This window comes from Notamacropus eugenii, chromosome 6 (assembly GCF_028372415.1).
Source record: "Notamacropus eugenii isolate mMacEug1 chromosome 6, mMacEug1.pri_v2, whole genome shotgun sequence".
Lineage (NCBI taxonomy): Eukaryota > Metazoa > Chordata > Mammalia > Diprotodontia > Macropodidae > Notamacropus > Notamacropus eugenii.
This window is the reverse complement of record NC_092877.1, coordinates 83,151,746-83,164,196: the sequence shown is the minus strand read 5'-3', so window position 1 is coordinate 83,164,196 and position 12,451 is coordinate 83,151,746. Positions and strand designations below refer to the sequence as shown.

Here is a 12,451-nt window from a genome sequence, read left to right as displayed (position 1 = left end):
CAAATTCCTCCCATTCACAGTCACATTTGTGGTTAATACCTGGGTATTTTCCTCCATCCCACCTTCTTTAGTTTGTCCTTTTTTTTTTTAGTCCTGTTCCTCCTCCAAAGTATGTTTTACTTCTTACCACTGCCTTCTTTAATGCACCTTCCCATTAATCACTCCCCTTACCCTTTCTCCTCTTATTGACCTTTTGGGTAAATAGATTTCTATACTCAATTCTCTCTCTCTCTCTCTCTCTCTCTCTCTCTCTCTCTCTCTCTCTCTCTCTCTCTCTTTCTCTCTCCTTCCCTCCCCCTTTCTCTCTCTGTCTCTGTCTCTGTGTCTCTGTCTGTCTCTCTCTCTCTCTCTCTGAACTCTTCCTCTTTTCTTTGTAATATTACTAATATAGAAAAATATTTTTTTCATTACTCAGATCAAATAATTTGTATTCAATTGCTTGCATTCTTAAGAAGGGAGGGAAGGAAAGGAGGGAAAGAAAGAATTTAGAACTCTAAATTTTAAAAAAATAAATGTTAAAATGTAATTAAAAATATTAAAAATAGTCCTTTTCATTTGCTCTCAATTACTCTTTAGCCTGCTTCCCCAGTACACTTCCTGGATTACTCACATGATCATATGTGATATGAAATTGTGAAGGTCATAACAGACCTATTTTTTGAAGTTAATTAAGCCTTTCTAGTGGAAGTGACAACTATGAATCCTGTGAGTCTAGCATGCCTCCATGGTTTTTACATTAGAAGAGAAGAAAGGGAAGATGAAAGGGAATGAGTGAGCCTTCCTTTCATTGGATTTGACTTCAGAAGGGGATAAAATACACATTCAATTGGATATGGAGGTTTATCACACCCTACAAGAATAACATAAGAGAGGAGGGATAATAGAAGAGATGGCAGATTGGGGAAAGGGGCAATCAGAAGCAAACATGTTGGTAGAGGAACAGGACAAAGGAGAGAATAAAATAAGTGGAGGGTGGGACAGGATGGGGGAAGATAACTAAGTCTTTCACAACATGACTGTTATAGAAATGTTTTGCATGACTACGTATGTATAACCTATATCAAATTGCTTGTTTTCTCAATGAAAATGGATGGGGAGGAGGAAAAGGAAGAATGTGGAACTCAAAGCTTCAAAAATCAAAGATAAAAATTATTTTTATATGCAACTAGAAATCAGACATATAGGCAAAGGTGTATAGACATCTATTTTTCCCTACAGAAAAAGAGAAGGAAAGGGATAAGAGAGGGGGGCGAGAGAATAGAGGACAGATTAGAAGAAAGAGTAATCAGAATAGATGATGTTCTGTGGTGGGGAGAAGGGGAGGATGGGAAGAAAACTTGAAATTCAAAATTTTGTGGAAGTGAATATTGAAAACTCTAAATAAATAAATTAAAAGATTCAACAGATATAAAAGAAGAAAGAAATAGGTAGATCCAACTCTAGATCACATTCTTCAAGGTCAAAATCAGGATCACAGTCTAGTTCCAGGTCAAGGTCCAGATAACATGCTAGAAAGAATAGATATAGTTCTGTGTTTTGTTCCAGGACATATTCACAATCTCATAGTAGCAATCATGTTTATTCTAGAGATTATAACTGACATTACAGATTACATATACCTCCTTGACAATACCCTCTACTCCTTCCTCTGTACTCAAAAGGCCTTCTCATTCCTCTATTATTTTATCTTGATGATAGATATCAGGAAACTTTAAAGATTGGAAAGTTTTTTAAAAAGGTAGAGATGAAAAGTCTAGAAAAGGGGTGGGTAACCTGTAGCCTCAAATTTACATGTGGCCCTTTAGGTCCTTAAGAGTGGCCATTTGTTTGAATTCAAATTTAACTAGAACAAATTACCTTAACAAATTATTTGTTTTGTAAAACTTGGACTCTGTTAAGGTCATATCTAAGTACCTACAAGGCCACATGTGACCTTGAGGTCACAGGTTCCCCACCCCTGGTCTACGGTATACCTCTTGATAGGATAGGACCAGGGAGAAAGAAGCCCCAAAAAAGAAACAGAAAAATAGAAGGCAGTGGGAGAATGGGAGGATCAGGAAGCTTAAGATTATTTCAGTAATAACGAATTTGGAAAACTAAGTTAATGATTCAGAAGTTGATGACAGAGAAAAGACATAGGATTGTAGTTTAGGAAGTTTGTTCTGGCAGATCAGGATAAAACATATTGCTACTGCACCTCACTGGAAGGCTGAGAAGGAAGAAACCCAGCACAAATCTAAAGTTTCACTCAAGGGCAATAGAGAAAGTGGTGCATTTTAGAGAAGAGAAAAATAAACTTAAAGAGACTGGATATGTAGTGTAAAGGTCTAGCACTACAAAAGATAAGCACAGGGAAGACAAGAAGATGAAAGAAGTTCTGGGAGAAAAATGGTGAGGAAAGAAACTGTCACCTCTGTAGGTAAAATCTGAAAAGCTCAAAGAACTCTTTGATTATAGTCCCCTTCTATACAAGAATCTGGAGGTGAGAGAAAAGTCTGTTTTCAAAAAGGAGACCCAACTTAGGATCAGAATGATAACTAGTGACTCCCACCACCCTGAAGTCAAACTCAAAATGACACCTGTATCTCAAATCTGCTTCCTTGAATAAAGAAAGGCTTCTTGCTCATAGTACCCTTGTCCATTTTGTCAAGAAGGAACAACAATTCTGCTTTGTCTTTGACCACACTAAGTTGCCATAGGCCAGAAAAAGCATTTATTCAGCAGATTGTGTCCTAGGTTCATCATATTAAAAAACTGTACTTCAAATCAGCTGCAATGAAAGGTTCACCCTAACTGAAGTATCCCCCTCATATCAGAAGGCTCCTGAATAACATTGTATCTGGCAAAAAAGCCCAGAAATACACGGAAGAATTGATATCTTACCAAGTGCTCTGAGGAAGCATACTTATTTATAAGAAGAAGAGAGAGATTTTAAAGAAGAAAATCAAAAGGGCGATAAAAAATTAAGGTGTAATTCTGCTGATCTTCGACATCACATTGATCATCACAGAAAAGAAAGGAAAAGAAAAAGAAAGAAGAGGGGGATTCCAAAGGCTCAAAGGAATCCAGTGGATCCAGAAAGGAAGAAAAAATGCCTAAAGATTACAAAGAATGTGAATGTCACAAAGATGACAGTAAACATAAAAGTGGAGAGTAAGACTATTCTTGATCTTCATCTTTTGTCATCTTCTTCCTCAGCAAGCTCTCAAGAAGAAAAAGAAAATAAGAAGAAAAAAACAGAGTTTAAAACTCTGTGAACCAACAGAATTTTCAGGCTTCATAGGAGTCAACTGACCCAAAGGAACTTATTGGAGACAGAAGAAAAGCCAGAGGAGTTTCTGGAACAAATACTGCTCCAAACAACTCAAAGAAATGAAGAGGAATAGGATCTATAATATACCCCAAAGAGCATGAAGTCCTTGCAAGGTGAGAGGGATGATTTTTGGACTATTAATGAGTAGACAAAAGAGGAAGAGGCTGAAGCACTTTTCAGTGATACAAGACGGTTCAAAAAAATCAAGAAAAGTAAATCTGAAATAAGATTGCACTACCATCTTTATCTGATTTTGTTTGTTTCCAACAATGAATGCAAGCTTTTTATTAAATTTTACTGTTTACAAGTAGTCTGAATTTTTGTTTTGTCTTTAAATATCTCAATAATATTAGAGTGCATGTCGAAGATTGTACTGAAGCAAAGTAGAAAGATGCTAAATACAATATTTTTAAATATTAACTTTAAAAACCCCAGAAACCTTTGACTGGTTTTGCTATGTGCATGGTAATTGTTCCTTGTCTATAAGATATGGTACAGTACAACTCTGTGAAAGTTTGATTTTTCCTTCCCCTTGTTTCTCAGAGTTTTATTCTGAATTAAATTTTAGGGCTATGTTTATATCTATCTATCGATCTATCTATCTAAGCTAATTAAGACAAAAGTGGATAATCAGTTTACCAGTACTATTAAAATTTTATTCACTTCAGCACAGCAGTCTATGCTTTTCCTAATTCAGCTGCATGTTTCATATTTTGTTGCAGGGCTACTTCATTTACTATTTTAATCACCTATCTGGAACTTTAATGTCAATGTCTGAAGGCATTTTGTTGTATTGTACTTGGCAGTGTAAAGGATCTATTGCAAAAATATTTGCAGATCTTGTCAATATTTATCTGTTTGTTGTCCTTCCATTTTAATTCTGAAAAGGCCTGTTGAATTTTCTTAGGCTTCTTGCCAAACTTTCTTTAACTAGAGTTATTTTCCACTGCTTCTTTGCAATGGTTACTTCTGATCTTTTACTTCATTCATGTACAATTTTGAAATTATAGTCTAAACCACTATTGCTCTTTTCTGTCATTTCTTCACACAGGATTAAAAGAGTTGTAATGATCAATTACAGAAGGTAAATGGTGATCACTGAGTCATTAAATCTTACTTAGAAATATGTTGTGAGAAACTGAGCTCATTTCCTGAAACAAAGGCCCATTTTTAGTACCAATATATGTCCAATAATTTATATTTGTGAGTCACAAATATTAGTAACTCAAATGAATTGAAAGTTAGCTTTACCAGTGGGAGATGGAGAGGCACATGGTGCATGTTGTTAGGCTGTAAAATACTATAAACAAGGAATTTGGAAAGGCTAATATCATCAATAGCATGCAAGAACATAAATATGGCCTAATTGGTATTACAAGAACAGGGAGAACAGGATGGGGCAGCTGGTGTCCTCTATCGCTTTGCTTACAACATAAAGAAAAGAGTGAATGACACCAGCATACTGGGAATATATTCTGTCATGAAATTATGGGAGCTCATGAATGAGAGTTGCATAGGTTACACAGATATGAAGGGACTATAAGCTGCTTTATAGAAGATGTGCCCATATTGAGGAGATCTCAGATGCATTTAATTATTGAATACATGCGATAAGTTTATCAAATTTCTATATGATACAATTCTAGAAGGATAAGTAACATGCTAAATTTAAGTTATGTGACATAGAACTATCTCAGTAGGCTAGAACAATGAGATTCATCTAATGAAATGAAATATATCAATTTATATGAAGTTCTATACTTGGGCTGCAAAAATCACCATAAGATAAAAGAATAAAAACTGCAGAAGCATAATAGAAATAGCAGTTTGTGCAAAATGTTTGTCAGTGTACTTTAAATTCATAACAATCCAACCATATATCATGGCCATCAGAAGACAAAAGCTAATGCAGATTAAGATTATATTAAGAAGGGTATTGTGTCCAGAACTAGGGAGGTGACAGTATTGCTGTATTCTAAGCCTGAGTTTGACTATATCTGAACTCCCATGTTCAATTCTGGTTGCCACATTTATAGCAAAACATAGGTAAATTCGAATTGTGCTCGTCCTTCATTGAAGAAGACCATGCCATCAGAGAAAAGATGACACGACTTGCACTTGACTTTGTTTTGAGTGAAGGAGGGCTGTGTAGGTCATCAGCCTCACTTCTCCTCCAGAGTCATCTGAATCTAGTGACCAGATATTCATCAAGATGACTGGAGATGACCCAGGATGCACTGGGATATCTTGGACCCTTTAGGCAAAGGTCTTTGCAGGCACTCACTTAGGGTGAGGCAAGGCCCATTCATTGAATAGGCCTGTTTAAGAAGTAGCCTGGGCATGGCCTCTTTAGTGAGGTCAAAAAAAGAGAAAGACATCAGGCTGGGTGGGAAACAGCAACAGTTACTATCGATAATCACTGTAAAGCTAGGCGGGTCCAGAGGAGCCCTCAGGCAGGGCCCCAATGGAGTCTCAGTTTCAGAGTGTGGTAGGATTGTGTTTGTCTGACGGAGTTAAGTTGGGATATACTTAGAGGGGAGGATGACTCCCTGTAGTCACCATTCTGGTCAAGAATAAAGCAGTTTGGGAAACTGTCTTTTCACAAGGTATGAGTCATTTGCTTACAGTCCCTCATCAAACAAAGAGACCTTTTAAAAGATGATGCACTTTCTAGCTGGCTATTTTTAAGGTACCAGGCAAATTTCTAACCTGTCTTAAGGCAATCCATCTTAAGTGGTGGCTATAGAGAGGAATGGGGATTAGTCCCTAATTTTCCCATTTCTTTTGTATCTCCTTCCCTTTCATAGATGATCTTGTAGACATGAATAGCTAGAAAAAATATTGATTCTGGTTTCTGGGACAGTAGCCGTGAACTAGCCCCAGAGAAAATGTCTACCATGGAGAAGTTGACCATTAAGACAAAACACAGACTTGTGTAAATTTAATCCATCAGTTCTAGAAGAGAGGTTAATATAAAATGTTTAATTGTCAATCTTGAAGCAAAAAAAAAACAACAAAAATATATTTGATGAGATCTGTCAGACATAACCAACTATATTTACAACTATTATGTCACTAAATACATTTAAATAATGGTAATTTTATGCTTTGATTCTTACATGTTAGCACTGATTTTATTGTATGAATAAATGACCATGCTGTGGTTGGTGTATATTGTGCATTGAATATCTCCCTGTTTTCACTTCCCTTCTTTCTGAAGAAACTCTTAGATTTTCAAAATATGACCATTAGTAAAATTACCACCTTCCTCTAAGACACTGAATTGGGGGTTATTGATGAGTCAATCAGCGTTGAAATATGGAATGTACTTTTCTTGCTTAGAGGATGCCTCTGAGCACAGAAATTTTTACAATCACATAAGTGAGTTACAGAAAAGGGAGTGGTACAGGTCATCAACCCTCCAAGTCCCAGCCAACTGGTCACCTATTTGATAGGCTAACATATTTAGGGAGTGACAAACTATATATATATCCTTTAAAAATCGATCAAAGGAAGGGAGGATGATTATACTGAAGATCAGAAGATTTAGGAGGGTGATAAGAATAGATGCAGGCACTTGATGAGGTGTCCTTTATTGTTTCTCTTTGACTACAAAGGCAGAATTACAAATACTGGATGAATCACAGAGTTCAATCAATTAATAGAAAAGTATTTATTCAGTATTTATTGTATGTCAGGTACAATGCTGAGCTTTGAAGATATAAAGTTAAATAATGAAAATTTGATTCAGGCTCAATGTATAAAAGGAAAAATATTTCCCAAGAATTAGACATCTCTGAAATTACAATGGAATATCTTAGTAGATATTGCAGATTCCTTCTTACTTGAGATTGAATGAACACTTATCATATATACTATAGAGGGAATTTCTGATCAGATTTTTTTTTTGGACTAAAGGGCTTCAAACTATGGCATTTAAAAATTCATTGAATTGTGGACCAATCTAAAAAATGGAATTTTATTAAATTAAGGTCATAAAATTTTTAAATGAATTACGTTAAAAAAGAATACAGATTGAAAATATTGAATTTATTTTGCAGAAAAATTATATAAATGAAATATAGATGTTTTAGATAAAATTTTATAATGCTTACCAAAATTCCCGTATAATTCTAAGAAAATCAAGAGATTCTGAGACAAAAACAAATTGAATATAGAATGCATTTCCCTAAATAATTTGTGTGATGCATTGGTACTCCGATAGATAGAGTCGATTCTAACTTGCAGGATCTGTATTATTGCCATGAAATATTTTTTAAATACAGTGACAATAATGAAAATTTAACTGCAATAGCTTATATAATTACTTAAGACTTTTATAGACATTGTAAATGTCACTTACTTCACTAAGGAAAAAGCCAAAGAAATAACATTCTAACAGAAAAAATGATGGTAAAAAAAAGAAAAAAAATCAGAATAGCACCTCAGCCCATCCTTGTTTCAAAAAGTGATGAAACCAGTAAATGGAAAGATAGCTGGATCAAGATCAAAGAGGAATGAGTTCAGATGCCATTTCAGATCCTCACTTGTTTTATTTCAATACATAAGGCATTTAACCTTTCTGTGATTGGTTCCTCAATTAAAAAGTCAGGGTAATAAAGGGAGTGCTACCTCAACAATATATCAAGCAGTTTTAAAAACCTTAAATAGCTATATAAACATTCTTTCTTTTTTATTTTTCTTGATACATTCAAATCATATGATTATCCCTGATCATTGAGATGTTCTGGACTACAGAGCCCTCAGGCCTAAGAAATATTTGCATGGCATATTATTAATATTTCATTTCTTTAAAATTTTCTTTAAATTTATTTTACCTGATTGTTGCTGTCTTTCTTGGATATGGGAGAAAAGAAAAACTGCTTAATAATTAGTGTGGTGCAATGACCTTGATAGCCTCCTTCAGTGATAAGAAGGCCTGGATTCAAGACCTGACTCTGATACATACTAGACAGCTTTTTGACTCTGTACCAGTCAATTAACCTCTCAGTACTCTAGGCAAATCTAAAAGAGTATAAATTGCAAAGAAGATGTCACACTGCATTGGTAGAGGGGCAATTATCATCCTTTTTTTTCTGGACATTAAACTCATACTAATGGATTATATAAGATCCATTTTTTTGATTTGTTTTGCCATTTCATTTTGTCCAATTATATCAAACTTTCAGGCCAGCTAAAACCCAGAGATCTTTCATGTTGAAATATGAATTGTTTAGGGCAGGCATGGTGGCTTAGAGAATATTTCCTAGTCTCAGAGTTCCTTACACCAATGAAATTACAAGTCCAACTTCTATCTCTATTCTCACACTGATAACATGATATCCTAGAATTTAAGGGTCTGGACAACAAGACGCAGACTTATTGCTACTTGACAGGCCCTATAAGTGACTGAAACTAGGCCATTTGTCATTCCTTATCCATGACTGTCACTTTCCTACCCTCATTCTTTTGCATAGACTTTGGAATGCCTAATGTGTTATCCTTCCCAGCCATCTACAATGCCCAAACCCTCTGCCTCTTGGTCTATTAACCATATTTTGAACTAAAATGCCATTTTCTCCATAAATAATTCCCTCATCACCCAAGTTCAGAAATGTTCTCTTCTTTCTATGAACTCTTTCAGCTGCTGCTTTTTTCTACCACTGCAGTGGCAATGATTATGCATTGAATTGTATTTCAGTTCTTTTTACAGAATTACAGAATGGAAAGGGCTATCTAGTTAAAAATATATTTGAACAAGATTTCTCACTACATTCTTAAAAAGTCATCATTCATTTTCCACTTGAAGTGATGGGGAAAAAGGCCACATTGCAAGAGAAATGGCATTCAATTAGATCAGAAGATCAGAATTCTAATCCCATTTCTACCTCTTACGTCTTATAAGACCTTGGATATATCTCTCCAGAGATTAATTTCCTTATCCATAGAATAATGAGAGATTTGGACTGCAGACTAAGGTACCTACTCCTATCAGAGGATCCATTTAGGAATCTATGTTGTTAAGAATACTTCTGCTGTTCAAGAATAACTATTTATATGTAGATAAATTCTGGTTCTACAGATTCCACAGACTGCTTTCAGCTGTGAGAGAGTGCAGAGAGCACTGAGCCCAGAGTCGAGAAGATCTGAGTTCAGATATGTTTTCAGACATTTACCAGATGTGTGATGCTGGGCAAGTCATTTAAGGTCTGCCTGCCTCAGTTTCCTCAAATGTAAAATGTTGTGAATAATAGCAACTACTTCACAGATTCGTTGTGAGGATCACATGATACAATTAATAATAATGACAACAACAGTTAAAATTTATATTACACCTAGCATTGCCACAGTGTGCTAAGTACTATACAAATGTTATCTCATTTGGGCTTCTAAATAACCCTGCAGGTAAGTATTCTTATTAGCACTCTAGTAGTACTTATTAGTACTCTTATTTTATAGTTGAGGAAGCTAATGCAAGCAATGTAAGTGATTTGCCCAAGATTAAACATCTGGTAATTGTCTGAAAACAGATTTGAACTTAGGTCTTCCTGACTCTAGGCTTAGTCCTCTATCTGTTATGCCACCTACTTGTATTCAAATGACATTTATAAAGCACATAGCCCAGTGCCTGGAACACAGTAGGTACCTAATAGATGCATATTCCCTCAACCCTTTCCCACTTTGTCCTCTGGGGTTGAACAAACATTTCTAATCCTTCATCTGCTTTCTAGTCTATCAGATACTTGATAGCTATCACATTCTTTCTAAATTTTCTCTTTTCATTGATAAATATTGTCATATATTTCAATTGATCTTTATATTATATGATTTTTAGTCATTGAAAAATATACCTCCATCACAAACACATCTTCTAGACATATGCAAGGATAACCCCTCTTCTAGTTTATGTGAATATGGGGGGGGGCACTCAGTTTTTGTTACACAAGGCTTTTGATATGATTATGTAAAAACAAACATGAAAGTTATTGACCTGAGAGTTAGAAAATTCAAGTCATGAATCTGGTACTTCTGTAGAGTGTGACCCCAGGAAAGTCATTTTACTTCTCTATAGTTTTAACTTCTTCATTTATAAAATAAGAAATTAAAATTTGAATAGTATTGCAACTTCCTTCCAGCCTGAATCATCTATGAGTCATCAATTTTGGTGTAGGCCTATTCCTAAGGAAGGCTATACCTCTGGAATAGATCTGAATTCAAGGAAATTCATTTGAACCAAAGTTCATCATACACTTTTTCAACTTCTAATAAATCCCTTTCCCTTTCTTGTCTTTCTTTTCTTCGTCTTTTTGGATGTAATATTCTTGATGGATGAGGACTATTTGTTATATTTGGTTTTGTGTTCACACTATTCACATATAATTCACATATAAACAGGGTATTAAGAAAGATTTGTTGGATTGAACTTAACTGTAAAATAGGAGTGGCTGATCAGATTAGTTTAAGGATGTGGATACAAGCAAAAAAGTTTGTCTCACAGATGTTTTGGCATTCCGGTCAAAGGACCCCTTCTTAGAATACAGTATTAAAGAAATAAAACAAAATGCATGAGATTACAGAGCAAAATGCTTATGGCAAAGCACAGTTATGAAAATACAATTTGAAAAAGTTCATGGACTCCAAGGTTAGAAGTCCTGGAGTAGATGATCTCCAAAGTTCTTTTCCATTAGAATATGAGTCTACTGAGTCCAGAGACGATACTTTTGCTTTCTTTATATCCCTACACCTAGCTCAGTGGCACATAGTAGGTGCTTAATACATGCTTCCTGACTGGCTTTTCTTAATTTTTCTTGTCTAAATCCTTATTTATCTGATCTATGATATAATTCCTTCTGCTCATGTATAGTTCACATGTATTGTCATTTTTCTGATCCTTTTTCATGTTCTCTCATAATTTCTCCACTCAAATCTGTCTGAGGCTTCTGGCATTTTTGGGATTATAGAAAAACTCTTAAAGTCTGTTGTTTCCTATATTCACTGTATTACCAGCTCTCATTCTGTTCCCATTAAGAAAGATGAATTAAGTACTGTACACAAAACCACTTATTACTATGTTGGATGAAATGCAAAAAAAAAAAAAATAATTCCTTAAGAGGAATTCATTTTCTTAGACTATGGCTTTTCCATAAGTGTCAATATTGATGAAAATCAGGAAAAATCATAATTAACAATGGACACTTTAATTCCTCATTCATTCACTCCATTTTTTTAAAAATCAAGTTCCTATATCTTGGAATCATAATATATCAAGGAACCTGAAACATCTAGTCCAATTGCTAAAATAAATGTGAAATATATATCTAAAGTATCCCTGAAAAGCAATCTAGATTCCACTTGCTCACTTCCATGGGTAAAGAATTCACTAACTCAGGAAAAAGCCTATTCCATAGGTGAACATTTATAATTGCTTGAAAGTTTTCCTGTATGTTGAGACAAATGCTATCTCTTTTTTTAAGTGTCACCTATTTATCGTGTTGCTAGGCCTATATCTTGAGGCCAGTAAGAGCAAGTTAAATTTTTATTTTTTTGTGACAACCTTGTAAATATATAATTCAATTCATTTGGCCTTTACAAGCATTTAATTATACTGTTAATATATACAATACACCAAACAAAATGCAAAGGGGAAGTGTAGAGGAATTGGAAAGCACAATTCTTTCCTTCATGGAACCTTAAGTATAATTGATAGGAAATCATAAAACTACTGGGGGAACTATGCTAAAATAGTAGTATAGAAAATAAGTAATATTGAAGATCACTGAAAGGAGATATCATTACCATCTGAATGAGCACTTCTCAAGTATGTTATAAAGAGGATTTCTTGTACCTCTTAAGCAGATAAGGGAACACAGTTGTGCGAGTACTGATGTTGAAATCCGGAACATGAAAGTTTAAATTCTACTGGACATTTCTTACTGGGGTGACCTTGAGCAAGTCACTTTACCTCCCTCAGGCTCAGTTTTGTACCCTCTAAAATGGTGTTATTAATAGCATACGAAGTTGTTCTGTATATCAAATGAGATAGTTTATATAACATGTTTTCCATACCTTAAAGTTTTACGTAAATATCTGTTGATTTTTGCCATTTTCATCGTTCATGTTTTGTTTGGAATAGATACC

The 12,451-nt window shown here is 34.8% G+C and overlaps 1 pseudogene; it reads left to right on the top strand.

The window, feature by feature from the left end:
- Positions 1-696: 696 nt before the first annotated feature.
- Positions 697-3,454, top strand: LOC140512072 (bcl-2-associated transcription factor 1 pseudogene; annotated as a pseudogene).
- The last annotated feature ends 8,997 nt before the right edge of the window (positions 3,455-12,451 follow it).